The sequence below is a fragment of the Python bivittatus genome, unplaced genomic scaffold (assembly GCF_059951505.1).
Source record: "Python bivittatus isolate LINGU-HERP-01145 unplaced genomic scaffold, Pbiv_v1 ctg000020_np1212, whole genome shotgun sequence".
Taxonomy (NCBI): Eukaryota; Metazoa; Chordata; class Lepidosauria; order Squamata; family Pythonidae; genus Python; species Python bivittatus.
Window position 1 is genome coordinate 107,180,865 of NW_028277030.1, and position 25,044 is coordinate 107,205,908.

The following is a 25,044-nucleotide window of genomic DNA, read 5'->3' on the forward strand; positions in this document are numbered from 1 at the left end:
AATCTATATAGCTGTTCATCTCACATATGGCTTACAATAAAGTAGAAAAAACACATGTAATACAAAAAATAAGAAACACACAACAGCTGGGAATCATAAAAACATCATTAACATAGCCAGGAGACAGGCTCCACCATACACTCAGGGCCCCAGATTTGAACAGAGAACCAAGTTTCCAAGGCCTTATGAAAGGCCAGTAGGGTTGGGGCCAGTCTGGCCTCTGGAGGGTTGATATTCCAGAGGGCAGAAAAGGCTCCCTTCCTAGGGCCTGCCACATGGCCCGCCCTAGTAGATGAGGCCTGGAGCTTGCCTTTCATGCTGGATTTGATAGGATGGGTAGAAACAGCTGGGGACAGATGGTTGTGCATTTTTATTTTTACGTAAGTGTTTGGGTTAGCAAGGCAATACAAAGCTCATCAACAAGAATTAGTCCTTTGTATTATTATTCTCTAAATTAAATATCCTTCAAGGCTGGTTTTAGGTACGTATCTATTGCTGCTAAGGAGGCTAATACATAAAACTCAAAATGTCTTCTGGCCTATTCAAGCTCTACAGTAGTCAACTTGTGTTAGAAAACATATTACCAATATCTGTCTATTAAATGTTCCTGGACTACCCTACTGGTGACCAAAACAATTTTTGGGAAGTTGGGAAGCAAAAAAGACTATAGTAACACTGTGAACATTTATGAGTTTTGCTTGAAATTTATGCGAATTTGGAGTCATCTAGTAATTCCATGTTCTATTCTAAATGTGTGGGGAGGGGAGTTTGGTTTCCAACCCCTTTCCTGAATTTGCCTCCATGTTGTTTGTGCTATGGTTGTGATAGAGTTCTGTTTTAATCCGCATGCTGTTAGCCTTTCAACCTGAACACCCTTCAGATATCTGGATTTCAACTCCCAGAATTCTCAGCAGTAGCCATTGCAAGATGTCCAGGTCATGAAAAGCTGATCTACAATGACACCACTAGGGAAAGGTGTTCCAAGATATAGAATGGACCATCAGTATGCTTATGACATGCAACTCTGTCCTTTGCACCTGCATCTGAATAGAAATGGAGGTGCTGAACAAACGCCTGTGTAGAGGTAATAGGGAATGGCCTAGAAGGACAACAGGAAGAGTTAGATAAGAGGGGCTTCAGCCCAAACTAAGAAATAACTTGACAAAATGTCTCAAATAAGCCCCTCCCTAGTTTATATGAAGATAAAGTGAAGGAGAGGGAAGCACATTCTGACTTGCAAGATTCTGTTACTATAGCTGTTACAATAAAAGTAAGATGTATATGGCATTGATTTCTTAATCTAGTCTACCCTATAGGGTGGACACACTCCCTCTTAATCTTTCTTGGGGGAGGATGGAGAACTCAGGGCATCCCATCTTGGGCTACTTAAACAGGATGGGTAGATTTCATCCAGAAAAATTGTCCCTCAGGTATCCTGTGACTGGCCATTTAGGGCTTTTTAGGTAATGACATATTAAAACAGCTCCCATCTGCTAGCATGTGGGCCAATGCATTTTCCATCACCTGAAATTCTGCGTAGTCTTCGAGGGCAACTGCACATAGAGTGCACTGCAGTGATCCAGTTAAAAAGTAATGAGGGTGTGAGTTACCATTGCTATGGCCTCCTCTTCTTCCAAATAGGGCTGCAACTGGTACCCTAGCTACAACTGGACTGAGATCCCCTAGCCGCTAACTCCACCTAAATCTACAATTACATTTATACTAGCTTATTTGTTGCACCTTTGAATCTCTTGGTTTATGGTATTAAAGCACCTTCTAAGATTAACCATGATGCCAAAGAGGGTGCTGGAGAGAAAAGGATTTGATGTAATATAAGCTGTTCTTTTTTCCCATTCCAGTCTTTCTCTTTTAGACAAAATCAGTACTAATCAAACTTTTTTGAGTCATCTTTTGCTTCAGCCATATTAAAATTCTGATATACGAAAGCTATTTTGTTGTATTGTGAAGAGATGATCATATCTCTATTTTTTAAGTTTATAGCATGGTAGTCAGAAGTCAATATTACTAGAGGTACTTATAGAATAATAGTTTGTTAAAGAGATAGTCACAGTCCTGCTCAGAATTCAAGACAAACAAACGTTTATATTGGTAATCAAAGTTCAGAAAGTAAAATAGAAAGAAAACCTCTGATTCAGCAAATCTTCTGGTTGGGTTTTCAGGTAGTCTGGCAAGGCTGTGTAACAATTATTGTATTACTATTATTATTATTATTATTATTATTATTATTATTATTATTCCCACTAGAACAATTGTGGTCACAAATGCTATTTATTTGGCTGAAATCAATATTTTTGCCAAGTTGATGCCACATGTGTGGATGTCTGGAACAAGTCACAATAAAGTAATGATGTCATTGTACAAATGATACAAATGATGTAATCTGCATTATTTCCATGTTGATGTCATGATGCTCATAAGAGCACTTCATCCCACCCTTTTGTAGATACCCATACTTGTATGTTCTAGGAAAATATGTCAAAAATTTATATTATTGTAGATACAGATTAAATTGGAAAAGTATATGGGGTGTTTGGATGACATGAGAAGCTATCAGCATGGTTTATCAGCAAACAAGCTTACCTGTATCCACTGGCTTTCTTCTCCAAGTGCTGCAGTTAGGTAACAGTCATCTGTGGTTTGTTTTCAACTTTCTGCGTCATTTTCATGATCCTTCTGGATGCAGCTAACCAGTGAACATTCTCGTGATAGAACCTCCAACAAGTCATAGTCTTTCTGATGAATTGCTTCTAAATATATCCTTCAAAAAGGATAGCTTAGGGATCTCCACTTTTTTGGTCTGTTGGGCATAGTCTGAAAATCCTGAGAATATGTTCTAGGCATGCTTGCAAAATGTCTGCTACGTGGGGCTTGTTCACTCACAAAATGGTTTGTACAGGAGATATAAGCAGGCACAACACACTTTTTTTCTAGAATACCACCTACTCCCTCTGTTTACCTTGAGGACACTCTATGATATCTGGTGGGCAGCCAGGGGAACCAAGGAAGGTATCCATGAGCACATCAGATACACATTAATAAATAAATAAGCAGAGACTGAGCCCGTGGTTTGTTGCAAATTAGTTCATGGGGGACATTCTCTGGTTAACTGCACTTGGAAGTATTTTGCAGGTGACATGAAAATAATGTTTGCTGATAACAAAACTGAGGATAGCTGTTTTATACTCCTGCCACTTGGGGAAGTGGAAAGGAGCCAGTAGCTGCAAGGAGGCATATTCACATACAATATAACTCATGCTTCTGGTTTGTCCTGTCATCTAAAGGTAGTTTATGGAATCTCAGATATATTGTGAGGGTATATTCCCGTGACATTATTAGATATAATATTTGTCATTCTGCTTTTCTGTTTCATATCCTGCATGCAGAGATTTGCACAATAGGGAATCTCATACAGAAAATAGACCATATATACTGAACATGTGTTGGTGCTCCGGCCTCTATGCATGCTTTTGAAAACTACAGGGAGTAGCAGCTGCTAAAAAATTAAGGCCATTATTTGTGGAACAAATCCATTTATTATAGCTTTAGCCAGTCCTCAAATATCATGGCTAATGATGTGGTGGCAACCTTTGAAGTACAGGAGCTCCTCATGACAGTACTAATAGCTATAATTGCAAGGAGAAACCTTAGTTACTTCCAGGGCATTCAAAATATTTCTTTCATCAGATTCTACTTTTATATTTTGAAAATTTCACTACCACCCTTCAGGTAGTTGTCTAAGGTCTATTGAAGCTTACTGCATAATTTCAGCTTATGAAACAGTGGGTTTTAATAAAAGATCTTCAGCAACTGAAATATAACATTTACTTTTATTTAAATAATACAAACATTCATGCATATATTTTTTATGATTTAAATTACTAGTAAAACAGGAAGAAAAGAATCCAATTATTACTTGATTATGTTCTTCATCCTCTGACCTCCTTTGTTAATTTGTACTTAAAAGCTCTGTTACCTCATTCATTTGCCAAGGGAACATGTTTAACAATTATCCTGGTTCTCTAGCAGAGGGGTATCATTGCTCATGCTCAGTAAAAACAATCCAGAGTTAACCACCGTGTTCTCTCTCGTCTACAATTCTGATGATGACAACATATCCGTATACCATCTAGGACATTCAAAAGACAGGACTGGCCCATCACAACATGAACAATACTGTGATACAGTTCCAAGATTCTTTGGGTTGATTGAAGCTAATCAAACCTTTCAGTCTTGGAATTGTTGCCTGTCTCATTTCTACAATAATGAAGTCTTTAAAAAGCCCATATGGAAACAATTCATGAAACTTCTCCTTCCTTTGTACTGAAATTCCAGTGACAGAAGTTTACTTACAATTACATTAATGAAGTGCTTCATATTTTAGAAGTTTATTGCCAAGCCCCAGTTTATTCAGAGGCTTGTTGCTACATAAACATTTCAGATTTGACATTCTTCTAAAATACTTAAGGATTAATGTTTTACTTTGAAAAGAACCACTTTCATTAGAAATTAACTGTATAAAATATTATTAAAACAGCAGGAAGGAAGGGCTGCAACATTTCATCTACCTCTCCAGATGGTATTCAGCTCATGTTCAATATGAAGGGAATTATTATTATTGTTGCTGTTGTTATTACTACTACTACTGCTACTATCATACCTCTAAATTGCCCCCCTACAGATGGATTGAATCATGCTGTCTGGAAATGCTGGGAGTTATAGTCCAAACACATTGGGCTGGTTGGGAAGGATGAGCCTGGGTCAACCAAGGTGTGCTCAGTCAGGGTATGAGCAACTTGCCATCCAGGGCAAAAGTCTTCAGTGCAGTCCTGTTTGAAATTCAAGACATCTTCCAGAAATTCTTTCCCTTCTTCCTTGCATAACTACAAATGCATGGCACTGGGACCTAAAGAGGAAGACAGCAAGTACAAGACATCACAGACACTGTGTGCACATGTGTGTATGTATACAAACACACACATACACAGAGAGAGAGAGAAAGAGATCTCCATTTCCAACTTCTTAGCTATAAGAAGAAGGGAGGAAGCTGTTGCTTCCATTCAGTCTGAACTGCACACTATATTTAGTATTTATAGTGGTTAGGTCATGGATAGACAACCTATTACCCTTCTTTTTTACAGCCTTCAGAGTTCCTTCCCAAAATCTCAATGTCAACATTGATAAGCACATTGTCTACAACCAACAGTGTATGATTTTCCATGATTTCTATGGAAAGAAAACAAATAACTCATATTAAATCTTGGGGTAGACATAGGACATTTAAAACATCATAACCTCTCCTATCCCACAAGAAAAGGTCCCAAAATAAAGAAAAAAAAAGTTTGCCTACTGACATGACATCATTGCTCCCTTGTCCCAATGGTCTGCAGCAAAGTATGGTCAGCTTTTTCCAAGGCTGCAAAAAAGCCACCCAACCATTAGATGGCAACAAAGAGAGGCAGAAAACTCTGACCCTTTTTTGCTATCTAGTGGTTCTCCCAATGTTTTCAGCCCAGATCTGGCAGCTTTATATAAAATATAGTTAATACCAAACACTGTTTATTTCAATTCATAGACAGACACAACAATTACAATCTAAGCAAAGCTTGTGATCTCTACTTTCAGCTGCTCCAAAGAAGAAGGGGGAAGAACCTGGTTGGGGACATTACATACATACATTATGCTAACACACCAGGCTAGAGATGATGATGATGATGATGATGATGATCATCATCATCATCATCATCATCATCATCATCATCATCATCAAATTTACTTGTAAAAGAGGCTATAATGTCAGGATTAGAACTCAATACCAAAACCACCATCTTGATACTGTCTAGTTTTGTTTCTGAAGAGCAAAGTTGTGGTTCTCATGGCCAAGAACATGGGCACAGTGAAAGCATAAAGATTACAGGTTTCAGCAGACTTTTCACTAGGGAAGATTTGAGCACATTACTTTTTCACTCTGAGTCAGAATAAAACATTCACAATAATCAAATAATTTTATTTATTTATTTAACATATATACATATATCCATCCGTCCATCCATCTATCTATCTATTTATCTATCTATCTATCCCCATCTACCCAAGGAACTTTCAGCAGCAAACATAAGTAAAAACAAACCAACTATTCAGATCCATTGAAAAGAAACTGTGTGAAGCCTCTAAAAATCACATTACCAAATCCGTCAACCTCCCAGCCCCAGTATCTGGGGGAAGAGTCTTCTGGAAGACCAACAGGGTTGGGGCCATCCGTATATCAGACAGGCACAATGACAGAGAAAGCATGCTTCCTGGGGCCCACCAGGTGACACTGTTTCACCAATGGGACCTGGAGCATTCCCACTCTGCTAATCTAATGGGATGGACAGAACATACCAGGGATAGGCAGCCCTGCAAGTAATCTTGTCCCATGACATGTAAGACCTTAGTGATAACCATCACCTTGAATTGTACCTGGAAGCCCAATGGGAGCTAGCTTACATAGCAGTGGTGTTGTGTGGGTGTATTATGGTGCACCCAATATTGCAAATGTTGTTGCATTTTGGTCCAGCTGAAGCTTCTGAATACTCTTCAAGGGCATCCTCATGTACAGCATGTTGTAGTATTCAAAACAGGACGTGACTAAGGCATGAGTGACTGTGAGAAGAACCTATCTAGGAATGGGCACACTTGGTGCACAAGGTGTAACTGTGCAAAGGCCCTCCTGACCAGAGCTGCCACCTACTCCTTGAGCAGGAATCATTAGTCCAGGAGAACCCTCAGATTGCACACCAACTGTGCCTGGGGGAGTGTTACCCCATCCAGATGGAAAATCAGTGGATATATGGGACCCTAAAACCCATGGCCATTCAGTCTTGTCAGAGTTGAGTCAATGCTGGTTCTTTCCCATCCAGACCCATACAGCCTGCAGACCCTGAAAAAGCACCTCAACAGCATCACTTGGGTGACTTGGGGCAGAAATGTATACCAGAGTATCTTCAGCATACTGATGATTGTTAACCCTGTGTCAATGGATGATTCCTCAACCAGTGGTTTCATGTAGATGTTAAATAGGAGCAAGGAGAAAGTTGAACCCTCTGGCACTTCACAAACCAATGGCCTAGGGCTGGACCTGTCCCTCCCTCCCCTACAACATTGATTGGAATTGACCTCAGAGGAAGGAAGAGAATCACCAAGAACCATGCTCCCCACTCCCAACCTCTTCAGACGGTCCAGAAAGATACCATGATTGATGGTATCAAAAGCTGCTGAGAGATCAAGGATGGCCAGGATGGATACACTACCCACATCCTGGGCATTCCAGAGGTCATCCACAAGTGTGATCAATGCCGTAACTGGCCTGAAACCAGACTGCAATGGATCCAGATAATCTGCTTCCTCCAGAGCCCTTTAGCTTCAAAGTGAGTGATCCATCCATGAGGCTTACCACCTTCTCAATAACTTTCCCCCAAAGATTGGAGACTGGACAAAAATTGTTCACTACTGCTGGGTCCAGAGATGGCCTCTTGAGGAGTGGGCAGACCACTGCCTCCTTTAAGGAGGTAGAACCGCTCTTTCTCACTATAAAGCATACACCACTGCTTCAATCTAGCTGCATGTCACCTCTTGAGAGCTGCATGTCACCTCTTGGGAGGCCTTGACCAGCCAGGAAGAACATAGTTATAATGCACAGGTAGCAGAGCTCATAGTCCCAAAGACTCTGTCTACTTCCTCAGAGTCTTTGGATAAAACAGAGGCCAGATAACTGGACAAGACTGAGCCCTAGTCATCTCCATAGACCAACACAACCAGAGGTCAGCTCCAAGTGAATCCAAGAAACTTTATCTGACAGATGCTTGACATAATCTTCACAGTGACCCTGCAAAAGCTCCCCTGACTTCTTATCCAGAAGGCACTGAGTCACCCAAAACAGGGTCGCTGGGTGGCTACCTGCAGATGCAATAAGAACGGAGAAATAGGCATATTTTCCACCTTTGTTGCCACTATGTAGTCCTTAATATAGCCTCTTACCTGTGCCTGGTTGGATTCACTCTGTCTTTCTCCAGTGGTGCTCTAGGCATCTCTTATAATGTTTCATCTCCTGGAGTTTCTCTGAGAACCAGGGAGTATCTGGGATTTACCTGCATAGAGAGTTTGCATAGGCATGATCCTATTCAAGGCTATTATTGCTTGCTCATTCCAAGCAGTGATTAAGGCCTCTGTTGAAGCATGTACCAATGCTTCAGGAACTACTCCAAGTTCCATCTGGAACCCCACTGGGTCCATCAGACATCTGGGGCATACCGATTGAATAGGCCCTTCTCACTGCAGGAGAGGGCAGCCCTGGAAAACTCCAAGGCTAGCAGGGAGTGATCCATCCATGAGAAAGAACCGATAATAATGTCTCCCCAACTCTAGTTCCATGTTACCATAATCTAGTGCATGACCTCCAGTGTGTATATATTCCATGTACACAGTTCACAGATCACTGAATATAGATTATTTATATAGATTGTGTCCAGAGTACACACAACTGCAGATATGATGTACTCTGGAAATATTGTATGTCAGGAGGGGAAATATTGTATGTCAGGAGAATGAAAAAATATCCGAGTGCAAGGATAGTAAATCTAAACCAGTTTAATAAATATAGGATTGCAAACAAAAGACTATTTTTGACTATTATACAGTAGATACAACATTGTGGAATTGGTTTCTTGGAAAAGTTTTGTAATTTAAGACACTTGCAAGATTGGTATTTATTATTTCCATTTCTGGTCCATTTTGGCAGTGGGAATTTCTCCCTGGCCAGTTTAAGATTTGGAGTTATTTCCTCTGCCTACCACAGATTAGTAGAAATGCTGCATGCCATACATGGAATGGAGTTTTGTCTCAGTAAAGTTTTCTTTTGGGGAAAAAAAAAAACAGAGAGCATCTCCACACATAGTTAGATTTCTTACATCAATATTGTTCCTGTGTGACAAATTTTATGGACAAAGATAGGTGAGAATGAATGCATGATGTTTTTGCATTGGTTGCAGTGATAGCAGGTTCTTTTGGTGATGCATATGATGAAACAGACATTTATGCATTATTATAATTTATGGAAGTGAAGCAGGAAGCTGTTATTTGCACCGACTTTAGAGACACTGGGACTGCAGATTTTATTTTGAGACTGCCTTTAATATCTATTTTAAACCTGTTTTGACAGATTATTTTAGCCCTGCACTTTCAGATATCCCCTATCATGTAGCTGTGGTTGAAAAGAAAAAAAGCCCTGATAAATAACAGAGAAAAGAATGTGTGTAGTAACAAAGCGTTGAAAGATTTAAGAGCAAAAGATGGAGCTATTCAGCTTGTTTGTCCATGCCAGTTTCCAAGCAAAAGTGCTGAAGAGACAATGCAATACAGGACGCGTCCTCCTATTAGACCCCAGAGATCTAGCCTTAAATCTTGGGGGCTGAATTGCTAAGACTTAAGCACTCCAGAGACAGAAATTCATTAAATAACAGTGGATTCAACAACCAATGGAGCATAAACGATCAGGTAAAACCATAGCAGGAAGAGCTAGTCATGATAAAGAATCCTCTTCCCAGATGTACTTCCCATTTTTTCATGTAAGTTTCTTACACTAAAAACCTTGATAAGTTTCTATGTGCATTTTTTAGCTCAGTACATATCTATACTATTGCTTAAATGGCTGGAACTGGTGGCACAAGAACAGAACACATATAATTATTTGGGCTCCCTTCCTCACATTTACCACAGTCCTATTGGCGATATCACTGTATGGTGCGTGTGGGTGAATGAGACATAATTATGTTTTGGCATAGAAGCCCTAACAGGGACATGGTTTCACGCCCTCTGAAATCAGTATCTGATTATTCTAACGTTTTGCTTTTTTGACATCCCTCTTACTTATGCAAAAGTAACTCTGAAACCGGTAGTTCTTGGGAGAACATGTCATGGAGGGAAGCATAAATCATTCTGTCTCTTAAATTATTTATTTTGGCCCAATCGCTCTCTTTCAGCCCAACTACCTCTCATCAGGTTCCTGCTGTAGCAAAAAATTGGAGGAGGGGGTGCTGTGCCTGCTGCCTTGAACTCCTGAACAAAAAGGAGGGATAGCAATGAATCAGTCAAACGGATTCTAACACTGCTTCTGACTGGCTGTAGCAAATCTCAAAGATCTGCACAATAATAGAATTTGATGTAAGTTTGCCATAAAGAACCTCAGATAAAAGATGTATTTTTCCTTTGTTTTTCTCATGATAATAAGATTGTAATCTGAGCCTCTAGATGCTCGGCCTTTGCTACAAAATTTCTAACGGATCCACCGAGGTGAAAGGCTAGAGCAGCTTTAAAAGCAAGATGGAGAAAGCATGCAGAACACGTCTTCCAGAATGCTTTCCAATGTCTGGGCTTCTCTCTGGGTCACGTGACCCCAAGAGAGGCAGGAGAGGAGCTTAGAATTGAGCAGTTGCCAACATTCCAAGGTACTCTCTCTCTAGCAGCGATGGATGGGGGAGGTGCCTGGATTTTTTTCTCTGCAGCCCCAGGCCAAATGTGGCCCATTTTCAATCTCAGGGGGTGTTTTTGGCCAGCCTCTCCTACAATATCAAATTTGGCCCATGCTGATGGACAGACAGAATTCTGAGATCCTTTACATAATTTCTCTCAAACTTTATATTGGGTTGGAGACAATAAAAAAGAAAATATACCAAGAATTAGTCAAAACCTTGCCATTATGTTGCCTATCCTTATCAGTGATTGTAACATTTCTGACTTATAAACTGTGTTTAAAACAAGCTATGATTTAATATGATGTGTGAACACACTGAGCTCTAGAGGGCTCAATTTACTAAATTACAAAAGGGATGTTACACCTGCTGTATTCTGAGCAAGCATATGAAACTTACCTACTTCACAGCAAATCATGGTATTTGAATTTCTCTTTTGACCATAATCCTATGGACCTCCAGCTCTGCTGTACCATCATTGCTTAAGCCCCTCCTCTATATGCCCATGTCATGACAGCACTTCAGGGTGGGGCGTGCGCAGTGACGTCACTGGGTGTGCTCAGCCAGCTCCAAAGCACATCTTGTTCCTTGCTTGCTGGCCAGAAGTAGTCCAGCCAGCCCAACTGGTTACTTTTCTACCAGTCCAGTGTCACTTATTAAAATGCCAATTGATCTCACAGCAAAGAACAACTTCCTCAGAAAGCATGTTTTTTCAGACAATTTGGATTATCTCTACACTTACACATTGCCCTTTGCCACCTTGTCTTCCAAACTCAATTACATTTGATACCTGTCCTCCAAATGCTTGCTAATTCTAAACTCCCAGTGGGTGGTGAAACACAAAAGTTTATGGTGGTGAGATAGAAGGAAGGTAGATAGTCCTTCCACTACACTTTTGTTATTAAAATTATACCTTCAGACTTTACAGGTCTAATGAACCCAGTGCCTTTCCACATACTGGTACAGTTGCTGGAGAATTAATGGTTTGCCTTTCCAAGAGTCTTTGCTCAAGGCAATTTCTCTTGACAATTAAAGGATTAGGGATGTTCAGCCAGTCCCCACAATTAAATAAACTGAGGACTAGAACATCCCTAAGGCATCAGTATTATAAATTTATTCGCATAGCTAGACTTATTTCTGTTTATGTGTCTTCCTAGGATGGCAACACCCTTTCTATAACTATTGTAATGGAAAATGGTGCTGGGCAACACAGACAAAGAATACTTGGCTGGGATCCAGTGAGTTGCCAAACTAGTTCTTGCCTGAGAGGTAACATTTTGGATTTTGTACTAAAAAAGCAGGCTTTCATCTCATGAGCATATTCTTTTTGAAACCCAAGAGAATTTCACAAGCCAGATGAGATAAAGCATGAAGTTCTGCTGTTTAAAGTACAGGAGAATAAAAGAATCCCACTAGACCTTGGATATACCCACAAAATGGGTTGGATTTTAGCCACTGTACCTCTGAAATACATCTCATGTAGAGACACATTTCACACTTGGCAAAGCTCCTGTTGCTCTCAGGAGGCTGAAAAAGTGGAATGTTTGAGCATGTCTGACTTCTCAGAGCCAACAAAGGAAGACAGGAAAACCTTTCAAAGTGAAGATGATCTTTCTTAACAAGGAGAACATTTGAAGTGTTGTATCACATTATCTATCATATTATTCTTGGAATAGCATGGTGCAAAGAATCCTCCTTCCACCTTGCTCATGTTTTGACTGAGGCTGTAAGCTATTGAGGCAGAGACTTTACTTTTAATTTCAATAATTATTAACAGGCACAGGTATTGCTTAAAAACCAATCAACATGAAGCTTAAATGAATAAAGACAATTGTACAGCAGGCCTTCAGAACTTTATAATCTACTAAACTTTATAATCTCATCAAACATTTGTTGTAACATTTCAGATTCCACACCGACACACCACCAGTATTTGCATTAAAAACAGAAGACGTACTCAACTTTTGGATACATCTTTTACTTCTTAAATTGCATCTTCACCTTCACAAGTAGGGCACACATCTCTTTTATTTTAAGATTGAGAAGATGATTAAAAATGTTTGTAGCTTTGATTTGTACAAGGCAAATCCTCTCAGCTCTGACCACACAGTCCCCAGATAAGGAGCCTTTTTATGATAAAGAAGCAATGAAAATGGAATTAAGAGCTGTAGAAGAAGAATATAGAGAAAGGAAGAGCCTAATTTTACCTGCTCAGGAGAGCTTCCACAGGATTAACCCACAGGCTGTATATAGGATGTGGCATTCATCCTCTATATGAAATGTCTGAGAAATAACAGAAATGAAGTATTTTAGTTGTGAAAAAAACACACACTTACAAGAAGTATGAAGTTGAAAGTGACCAAAGATTTACATAAAACCTTTTATTTCAAGCTGAATTTGCTGACAGTGAAATGGATACATAGGATCCTCAGGCACACTACTCCAAACCATTCTCCCTGAAACTTAGGTCTCAATCAAAAACTCTCTTGCCCAAAATCAGTTAAGTCTCCCAAACTCAAGTAATTCCCTAAATCTTCCCCAGACAGAAAAATCTTTCTCTGACATGAATGCCCATACCTGTTTTCCAGCTGTCAGTCTATGATTGGTCTTCTGGTGTTTACCTTCCTCCATTATAATATTCATTAAAGCATGTTAATTTTAATTAAACCATATTGGACCTGCTCAGGAATTACAATAACCTAGACTCCAGTAGGACCCTTTAATAGACTGACTTTGGATAATATCTAGTTTTGATTTATTATTTTTTGTTTATTATGGACTATTCTATCGTATTGCTATCGTGTTTTTTTCCATATGTTTTTCAAGTCATGAATCTCAATATCACCTTCAGCATGTAGTTAAAGCAATCACTGCTAAAAATTTTGAAAGTTGAAGGTTCGCATTTCTGGAGTGAGGTCAGGGAATATGTACTGTATAAACATGTGGAGATAATCGAATGTGTGATATTTCTTCAGTTTAAAGCTTTTATAAGTTAAAAACCCACCAGGAAAAAAATAGCAACAAAACAAGTAATATAGAAGAAAAAGTAAACAACTACTGATAATATCAAAGTCAAATTCCAGTAATGGGAATTTGACTTCTAGGACAGTTAGGCACTTAGGAGATAGATCCAAAGTTACTTCTGAAGCTAGTCACCCCCCCCCCCCAAGTAATATGTGCATTATCAAAGACACAAGGGAAAGAAAGGGGAGAAATTGTCAATACCAACTGCCTCTTAGCAGGTGATTTATCATAAGAGTAGGAAGTATAGGATGTTAAAAAAGAAGATGAGAAAATGCCATGAATATTGAAAAGTGACTCATTGGCTTGCTGTACTAGGATCTTGGTGTCTCTTCAGAGAAACAGGAAACTTGGTTGTCAAAATGTATTCAAAACTTAGTTTCCAGCTTGGTGTTGTAATGAAACATTGTTGCCTGCTGCTGAGAATTGCTGAAATTAGACTGATTCAGGAAAAGAAGGTGGGACTACCTTACCGCAGTACCATAGGAAAGGGGTGTAAAGGAAGTATTTACCAGAGTGTTGAATTAATGTTTTATCTCCACAGTGGTCAATGTCATACTTTTAAAACTGTAAAGTGGAGGGCTCTTATGAATTGTTCTTTATAAGTTATTTTATAAATTGCACTTTTCCCTGAAGCTTAAAGTTAGCTATAGTAATTATAACATTATGTGTTAGAGTTATAGAATATTATAGGACACTTTCTGTCTTTTTATAGAAATGTTAATTTATCTGGCAACATGTTTGCAGTGTTCTTTCTAAAACATGGAAAGGATATTTTTGCAGTAGCGACTCTGTGTATTTCGCATCTCGTGGATGATTGATCACTTACTAAATTTGAAATCCAAATTGTGAGTTTGGCTATTGCTGATGCCAGAAAACAAATGCTTTAACAGTACAAGAAACAATTATCATCTCTTTAACTTTCCAATTTTAAGCTTGCTTCAGGTAGTCAACATTTTCAATATAGCAATTATATTTTATTTTTGGAAATGACATGATATATCTTTATGACATTGTGTGTATGGTTCTTAATATATGTGTGCACAAAAGAATAGATTTGTAAATGACTCTCACATAGGACAGTATATATTTGCATGTGGTAGGGTATGTGGCTGACCTCAGATCTCAAGGCAGAGGGAAATGGATTTAATTTCCATCTGCTCCATTCCCTGGGGTGGAGCAGATGGGTCTGAACATGATATATTCCATTCCAGTGTTGAGCCTCAACAAATCCCTGGTCTGATCTGTTTTTCTGAGAAACAGACAGTAAAGCATAAGATGGTAACTACAGGAGGGGGAGAGAGAGAGAGGGAGAAGAAAGTTAGTTTTAGATGTAATGACTAACAGTTCTGCTTTCAAATGAGAATTGCAATCAGACCACCACTGTCAACCCAATAGTAACATCTTAGCAGAAGGTGAGAACATAAGATAGAGAGCTTTTGTAATTGTATTATTTACTCCTTGTGGCTATGCATGATTGTTGTCAGTCTGTCATCCTAATTTTAATGGTCTTCTCTGAATTGTATTTGCTAGCTGATTTGACCAGCTAAGTCATTTATCCCTCAGAACAGACTAGCAAGTTAATACTTAGGCTTTCTTCTCAACCTTTAACAATGATCTCTAGCTCATTCAGGAAGGGTCATGATTTCTTGTGAATGCCATTTTCTTTGCAGTGTCTGAACTTTGGCATGGCTGTTCCCACAGAGCTACTTTACCACTGCAAATGTCACATGTTCTCCCCAAACGATGTCACTTTGTAGGTTTTAAAGAAGCATAGCTCAGCCCACTTGCACAAATTGCTATGACATTTTGCATGTTCAATTTTATTATAAAACTGTAACTTGCCTGCAAATGTTATTTCAATCTCAATATAGTGAACATTTTGAAAAATATGTAACTGTTTATACTTTCTTTGTGATACATTGTGAAAGAATGGAGTTGTGCTTTCCCAAGCTGGACTGGGTGATAATTTCTTACTGTTACTATCTAGAGATGCCATTCCATTCAAAAAAGTTCCTTTGATCCCATACAGAGTTCTGCACTTGGAAAGAATGGAGACCTAAACTTAGTCATCTCCTTTACCATAAGTGATGACAAAGCCACTCCCATGCTGCCTGAAATTCCTCCTTTTGAGCATAAGCTGCAGTCCCCAAGTTCAGTTAAGAAAAGGACACCACACTTAACCTCTAAGAGTTTCACAATCCATGCTGCCAGTATATTACTGCAAGCAGTGTATCCAGAATCAGCTTGTGCAGAGATGATGCCTGCCTTTTTAAAGCTTTCCACTGATGGAAGGAGCACAGTCTGGAGAGGGATCAGTCTGTTCTCATATCTTATTGGAATAAGAGACTCATTTAAAGTTATGATAATGATGCTGCAACCCATTTTTTCCCCTTCAAAGCCTTCCTTCATAGTACTTTGACCATCTCAATTTCATAATAATTTAGTTTTATTACAATTTATATTTACTAAGAATTTGTTTTTTCTTCTTTTTTGAATTCATAAATGACTGTAATCAAGTTTATTATTGATTGATTGAGCCCTCCTTCCATGTCTGTCCTGAATATGCAATTATATGCAAAATCCTGTTCCTCATTCTATATTACTGTATTGAATTATTGTTTTATTAAGTGTATTATGGCTGCCGATAGACTCTGGGTGGCTTACAATATTGAAACATACAATTATTAAAAACAGTTGACAGTCACAGGAATGTACATAGCACAGCAGAAATGTATTTGACCCAGTAGTACAGAATTCTTAAAGACTAGGGTCCAGTTTTATAAAAAGAAAAGCTATTAACTGATTTTATTTCAATGCCTCTGATTCAGTCAAAAATTGGGTTCTGGGGGAACTGAAACAAAGGAGTAGATTCAAATTTAGAGTGGAATGTTTCAGGTCAATTGGACTTGTTAGCGTTAATTTAACCCATTGATTCAGTGGCTCTATATTAACTATGACTTAATCTAGATTCAAACCTAGGCATAATTGTATATATAACTTTGACTCCACAGCTGGCTTGTATGAATAACATTCTGTATCAGTGATGGCGACTTATGAACTGACAATGTAATTAATTATGTGGAGTTGCAAAGTTTGGTTTCTCCAAATCCCTATCCAATCTGATGTCAAACTACTTCTCCAGTATAAATGAGGAACAAAGTTCAGGTTGTCTAAAATAACTGAGAAAAAATGACAAAAAAACATAAAGGATGAAATTGCATGCATAATTGTATGTACTTATATGTACATATTTTAATATACATATAAAGAGACTGATAAATAATGCCATTAAGAAGCAGAAAGAAAATTAAATCTGCACGTAAGAGAATGAGGTTGGTGATATCAGACACTGAAAATGCTAATGCAAACTGTAGGAAATACCAACAGTGTGAGAAAATTGCAGTGCACTATCTGCAAGAATAAATTATAGGACAAGAAGACCAATATATCAGATGTATTGAATCTAAGCGTGCTACTACGTAATGTATAATTGTTATGCTATTGTGTGAGAAACATTTTTAGAAGAGACTTTGCACAGGAATTGTTAATAATGGACAGTATACTTTGAAGCAAAAAAAAAAAATGCTGCTAGAAGGGAAAAATAAATATTTTGCTAGGCGGGTACCCAATAACAAATTTATTCTCCTTAACATAGGGGTGTCATTGAAATAAAGAATCATAAAATAAAGTACATGTAGGAAGGATCTTTTCAGTTGGTTAGTATCTACAAAGGTTCTAACCTGGCCCCTCAATAAAAAGATGGTCAACTTCTGCATCTCTTCTCTTTCTGCTGTGCACATGAAGCAGGGAAACATTATATCTGCCTGTGTTACTGAGCAGAGCGAATACAGAAAGCCAGGGCTGGCACCAACACTTAGGTTACCTGGGCAACTTGCTCAGAGATTCAGCAGACAATGCCAGAGGCACATGGCAACTTTGGAGGAGGGGAAGGCCTGCTGCCACATTGCCATTGGCATTAACACCAAATTAGAATCAAGTACAACATATCCCATATTCTAGCATAGTCAGAAAGTAACTCCAGATGTCTGCTGCTAAGCCTTTTTTTGCTGGAGCCAAGCCCACAGTTTGGAAGCAGAAATAATGCTACAGTGGCATCTGACTCTATTGCTTGAAGCAGTACTTACATTAAAAAAAAAAAAAAACCTGGGATCAAGGACAGAGACACCATTCAGCTGAAAGTCATTTCAAAGAGGAATTAAAGTTAAGCAACAGGACCTTTTGGGTGTGTTAGAAACTGGATGATTGGCAAAAGCTGCTGTGGTGCAGGGCTTTCATCTTCAGCAGCTATTACATGAACTGTAACTGATGGTGCAGTCTTAAGTGTCCACTTGGAAATAAGACCCAGTATGTTCAACAGATATTACTCCTTGTTAAATGGGTACAAGATTGCATACTGAGGCATGTTCTGATCTTGAATCAGTTGGGCCAGGACTGTTACAATCAGAAGCTGGGGTTCTGAGCGGGAGCAGAAAAGGGAGGGAGGGAGGGAGGGAGGGAGGAAAAAACTATGGACACATGAACATACGTGTTTAACAAATTAAACATGTGTGAAATCAGTCTTCAGCATCTTGTTTCCCTCAGTATGTATGGGATGACAACTCATCACCTTCAACCAGTGTAGCTATGCTGCCTTAGGATGATGGCAAGTGTAGTTCAACACAAATGGAAAGCAACAGATTGGGGAAGTCGAAATTACTTGTTTCAAGGTGTGTCAGTATTGATATGGTTCTCTAATCTGGAATGACTGTGTTGAATTTGAGTTGAACTTCTCTTCATTGCTCAGCAATGAAAGTAATTGGACTAAGGAATGCATAGAAACCCCTCAATGAGTTCAATGAACTTGGGGAAGGAGGCAAGCTGTCTAGCCTTGCTGATCATTAGAAAAGTACATGGTGCCCTTTTTTCTCTGAAGGATTTCCTAAGAATGAGTTATCTTGAGGAGGCACTATGATTATGGGGCATGCCATCTTGAATGTAGGAACTCTCCCTTTCATTGTTAGCAACATAAATATGGTATTCTAACAGAAATTTTGCTAAAATGATTCTGCATATTTATCTGGCGGAATGCTGAATGGGAGACTGATGAGATAAGCTATCATGATACTATGTTTTATCCATAACAAATGAAGTGCCAGTACTAGATGTGTCTAGATGAGGATTTACAATGATAAATTTATCTTTCAATACGAGATGTCTGACAACTGAATCCAATTCATGGAGTGCATCGTTTGATCTATTTTTGATATATGCACTTATTTCTACCGCTTCTTCAATCATAAATAATGAGGGTGGTAAATGGATACTTCTTACCTTCAATAATCTGCAAGCTTATTAATATTCACATATGTGTTTATAATTTATTCTGGTTATATTTTTCATACTTGTGCAATATTTTATTAGAGGTCATTTTTTCTACCAATACTACCCCCCGCCGCCATTATATAATATGTCCAGGGAAAGGTCCAATGCCTGGGATAGGTTTCATCTATATTCCAAAAAGTAAGTTTGCCATTTCAGTAAAAAGATACTGGTTTAAAAATATGCACTGAGTAAAACAAATAGAATTCTAGGGTAGTAAAACTTCACAACAGGACTTTTTTTTTTAATGGAGGAATGGATCTCCATTAAAGATGTCTATGCAGAACTAAATTGCAAATTGCCTATTTTATATAAGAAAAATAGGACCTAAGGCGATCAACTACACTTTGATTGTTACAAATTCTTTACAGCTAATAAAATAGCTGGACTAATTTGTCTATGCATAGCTCAAATAATTTTCCTAAAAGATAGTAAGCATTGGATAAACACAAAAAGGACATCAGGATCTCAGTTTGCATGCAGCTATATTTAGAACTGAGATATTTTATACAGGTGCTTTTATGTGGTATGTCTTACATACACAAGCAATGGCATCTGTAGGGCCAGTAAAAACAAACAACAACAACAAACAAAGCCAGTTAAGATGGTACTCATGGCAGCATGAGGGAATCCCTGATCCTTTTGTATGTGATAAAAAATGAAGGTGATAATTGCAGCATGTATGTGGTAGGACACTATGCTGCAATTATCACCTGCATATTTTTATCTCCCCTAGACACCATTTCCACTTGTGTGTGCATACACAGATATGGGCTTGTGCAAACATATATTAACATATATTATTACCAACAGTTGTAACATAGACATGAGGTTTGGGATAACCACATTGGGATGGGGGAGTAAGAGAAGAGCCATATACCATGTATGTGCTTTATCCAGGACAAAACACATATCACCATTATAACTAACTAAATATTCCTGACAAGACTCACATGCCATTGACACAAAGAAGAATCCAGTAAACTCTAAACAATGGGGCTATGTCTCCAGCATACATCCAGCATTCTCTTACCATTTAAGCAATATATGATACAACAGAGCCATCAGTCCTTCAATCCGGCATTGACAGAATTAGTGAGTCCTCGTAAGGGTTTGAATATCTTTTCATGCCATACATATGAATTATTTTTCAGTACAATAACAAGAGGAGGAAAGTCACAAGAATATACCTACATACTCACTTGGCAGTATGTGTGCAAAGAACGCCAATTTGTTTGTTTATTCATTAGATTTATATCTTGCCTTTCCTCCAGGAGTTCAAGTCAGCATACATCAATGTGCCTCCATTTGCCTCTGTAAAATAGGTTGCACCAGGAGGTATTGACTGGCCAAAGTCAATCTGTGTCTTTCTATTGCTGTCTATACCAAGTACTATCAGCACAGCATACCTGAGCCAATCAAAGGAGTATGTTATGAACCAATAGACTGACTTCTGCATAGGCCAACTATTCTTTTGGCTTACCCTCTGTGAAATCATGAGACTGGCCTACTTCTTTGCTGGATAGAACAAGTAGATTTCGGAATCTGTCTTTCTCTTACATCTCTCCTTGATCATGTCTCCCTCTTTCCCCCCACTCCTCCCCTCATCCCCAATTCATGCCGATAGTCCATGAAATCAAATAATAAAAAGGGCACTGCAAAAATACTAATGATCACATCACCTTTTTGTGTGTGTTTTTGTGTTTTAGTCTAGTGCTTTACCAGCTGACATCATCAAGCTATCTTTCACATTGGAATGCAGGAAGATATATTAAGGGAATGAAGACCATGCATCAAGTGTAATGTAATAACATGTCATGAGTTATTTTTAGCATTGTCATTTTTGATTCAGTCAGTTCAGTGTGCCTTACTATGGACTTTGTTCAGGGAAGGACAGCTGAGTCAGATGTCAGCAACAGAAAACAATAGCTCCAGGTGGTCTTGGCATGTGGGGACATGGGTAAAGGTAAAGAACCATTTTGCAATGTGACTTACATCTTATAGTTATTTATTTAATATAATGTCATTTATATATTGTGTTTTGACCCTCAAAGGTCAACTACAAAGGTGTAGTTAACATTATCAATTAATCAAACAAATTGATATAACTGGAAAGTATTGAAACAAGCCGTCAAAACAAATCCACAAGGAAGTAGTATTAAAAGGATCCTAATCATCTGATTAAAAATTAGTAATGAAGGAGCCAACTAGAAAGGAGAATCGGAATTGGACTGCTAAAATGAAAAGGCCATGTCCAACCTAGGTTGTTCATGGATGAACATTTTCAACTGTATTTTTGTTGAGCCGGTCCTGGAAGATCAGAGGGCATGATAGCTTCTTCCTACTGACTTCAGTAACTCTGACAGGCAGATTCTTAGTTGGACTATTTTACATTTATTTATGAAATGGGTTTAAGCATTATGTATTTCAGTCAAATCAGACTGAAAGAATCAACCTGACAGGTATATACTAAGGGTTTCAGTCCTCTGGGCATGGAAGGATGATTGTACAGCATTGTACAGATGATTTGGATGTCAGTGGATTGCCAGCTTATTCTGGGAAATAGCAAGATCATCCAGGGGCAATTTCATGAAGATGGCAGCATGGTTGTCCTGAAAAGGAGGAGTCTGGATAATCATTCCGAAAAGGCACTTGAAACTGGAAGGGCTAAAGACACCCAGCATATTGGCAGTACAGTAGTGCTAAGAGCTGCATCATCCACAAAAATACATTAAAAAATTGGATTCTGTAAAGTGAACCTCTCTGCAATATTAAAAATAAATACTTTTTTAAACTGCAAAACTGTGAGTGGAGAGAGACCATATTTCTTCTTGTTTCCAGACTGTTTATTTTATTTTTTTCTATAATATTATCTAGTCAAGCCTCCATCCCAAAATAGAATTGTAAACAGGGAATACAGTATACTAATCCTCAACAGAGACCATGTACAAAAAATCTGACAAAGTTAAGTGTCTAACTTTCCTTCTAGGAGGACAAAATTGTGGACTGAAATGATTACACAGTATCTAGTAAGACTTATCACCTGGGTCATCTTCCCCTAATAGAGTGAGAATTCTGAGAGTTGTAGTCACAACATATCCAGAGGACAGGAGACTGTCTGTTATGGAGAGGGACAACTTCTCTATATATGGCCATTGATACAGTATATTATTTATATCTCAGTACACTAAAGGGATTTGACTGCAATCCTTCTAATTCATACCTAAGGTCTTTTATCTCTCAGGCTTTTGGCCTGTAAGCACCTGAAACTTTAAAATATTGTTTTAAAACAATTTTGGGGCATTTTCAAAAAGAGGCTGAGGTTACCCCAATGTTATACAGGTAGTCCCGGTGTTAAGAACACCCAGTTTAAGAATGCCCCCTAGTTAAGAACGGAGTCTATTGTAGCAAAATTCGAGTTAAATACACAATGATTCAAGTTAAATACACAATGGTTTGAGTTAATTATGCAATACTACTTATACCATACAGTATTATATAATAAATAAACAAACAAACAAACAAATAAATAAAACATAGGTGTTTCTGAACCTATATAATAATACTGTTCCGCCTTACATACAAATTTGACTTGAGGATAGATCTTGGGAATGGAACTCATTCTTAAACTGGGGACTACTTGTAGTTGAATAGGATTATAAAAAATTTTGGGGAAGAGTAGACCCAGCTAGGTGGTAGCATTTAGCCAACCATGGCTGATCCCTAAACGCTAAGCAGGACCGTTTTTTATTAGTACTTGAATGAGAGATCACCAGGAATTATCAGGGCTGTAGGACAGATTGCAAAGTCAAAAACATCACTGAATAAGACAATAGGAAAGTATTGCTGTATTGTTGCCAAAATAACTAATATGTTACATAAGTTGTCAGGATCTTTACTTTTTAAAATTTGTAGACTTCACTGTTCTCGACTACTGCACATCAGACTGGTGCAGATATAGCATAGTTTGTTCATTTTCAAGGTAACTATTAAAAATATTGACCCATTTTGTTCTCTCACTAGTTAAATCTCTGAAACTTCTTTTGACCTGCAGTACAGCTATCCTGAAATTTAGTAGTACATTTCAAAATCCCAAATAGACCCTATTGTCAGAGAGAGTAGAAGGCGTGAACTGTACTTGCAGCCTTGTCTTCTACTCACTTGTTTACTTTCATATCTTTATAGACAGGAAAACACTTGAAAAGGGCTTTTGTGTTTAGTCTATATAAATAGTTAAATCATAGGGTGTTGGATCCCACATTATGTGAATTAAGCTTTATGATTAACTGTTCCTTTGATTTTAGTGGGATTGAAATATAGCTAACAGTGTAAATCCAACTCATATTGTTAATGGCACTTATTTATTCAGATTCATTTGTTTTAGAGCATTTCTGCCTCTTGTGAAGAAAACTCAGAGCACTTCCATGTCACCACCATTTTCAAAGCAGTTTGTAAGTGACCTGCAATTGTCTTCACTGCTGCCAGCCTTAAAGGGAACATGCTGAGAGCAGGGTGATCCAATCAAACTTCCCTCCAGATGACCAGGAGGAGAGTACAAAAATGTCACTTAGCCAGATTCTCCCATATTAGTGTAGAACCAGAAAAAGCTGAGTCAGCTCTCAGAATAAGCCAACTTCATTTGATCAAACCAATCTAAAGCCCATTTTGAACTGACACAATGTCCTCAAGCCGAGATACCCTTTCTCTGGTTTCTATCGTGACAAGTCTTAATTCAGCTTTTACTTAAATTGTTCATATGGAGGTGTGAAGCCTTTAATCTCTTCATAAATCCTCCATCAGCCAACAGTTCTTTTTGGGGAAAATGAGAGGTTTTGATTTTTTTTTAAAAGAGGACAATCTCATTACATGCTAAAAAGCAAGTACCATGAATAATGATGACATAAGCAAACTGCTGCTTTCTCTTGTAAGAACTGATTCGACCAGTAATGCGTCAGACATTACTCAAACCATCCAAAATACAATATACAGTGATATTCACGAATGATGACTGGGTGGAGTAGAAAGACTACTTATTTTTTTCAGTTCTTTGCTAACAACAGGATACATGATTTAACAATTCCAACCCCTGACAACCTTTACAGCATAAAACATAGGTGTTTCTGGCCAGTAAAAATGAACTGAGATTAAGCATGTTTCATGTTTTAACTTCACCCCTGCAATCTAGAGTATGTGTCCTTTCTGACCCAGAATTGTGATCAGATATCTATGTGATAGACATATGTAGTTAGAAGTGTTTTCTAGCAAGTGTGCATGTTTTTAGAATAAGGATAATCATGATGATACATTGGCATGGTCCTCACAACCTTAAATAAGTCAGTATAGAGACAATGTTATATGAATCTGCTAACCAAGTTAGCATTAGAGCTAGATGTCAGTTGACTGCAGATGTAACTGGCAACTTTCTCTGGGAAACTCCAGCTTTCAAAGGGCTCTTCCATATGCTAGCATTAGACAGCTGAACAGAAGCCATTTGAAAAGTAGCTGGTTTAATGAAGTGCTAATTGCACTTCAAGCCCCTATTCCAGAAAACAGAATAGGGGTACTCTACTATCTGCCTGAGAAGCTGGGGGAAGAGGCTAGCTGGGAACATGTCCTTTGGTGTCACCTTCTGGCAACATAAGGTCCACCAAACTTCTTGGTCAGATTTCCATTCCATGGCGTGATCATCCAGGATGACCAGGATGGTTTCCTTCCTCTTCTGTTGCTGGTGAAAGGGGGAGGAAAGGAGGAGGCAAAGCAGGTCTGATCATAGTTTCTCCCCTACTTCTCCTGACATTGGGGGGAGGGGGGAGAATGGACATGGTCCCCTATTTTATGCCTTGGCAGGGAAACCAAGGGTCCAATGAGGTGGGTCCACTTTCCCTATACTGTACTGAAGAGTTGCTGTCCTTTGCTTTCTTTCCTGTGGAAGGGAATCTCAGGGTGGGGATGACCAGATCTTGAGCCAGCATTCCCCCCAGGCAGCTGATGAGTGCTATCTTGCTTCTCTTCCCCTGCACTAAGGGAAATGGGGAAGACAGCTCTTTATCTGGCACTTCGAGTCAAGTCATGGGCAGCTTTACCACAAGTGTCACCAAATGAAGGGTCACTCCCA

The 25,044-nt window shown here is 38.6% G+C and overlaps 1 long non-coding RNA gene across 1 annotated transcript; it reads right to left on the minus strand.

Annotated features, from left to right (window-relative positions):
* Positions 1 to 3,830: 3,830 nt before the first annotated feature.
* Positions 3,831 to 20,383, minus strand: LOC148217150 (uncharacterized). The gene is made up of 4 exons (XR_015797131.1): positions 20,132 to 20,383; positions 12,734 to 12,809; positions 8,038 to 8,147; positions 3,831 to 4,924 (listed from the first exon to the last, which is right to left on the minus strand). It is a non-coding gene; the product is annotated as an uncharacterized LOC148217150 (long non-coding RNA).
* Positions 20,384 to 25,044: the final 4,661 nt, after the last annotated feature.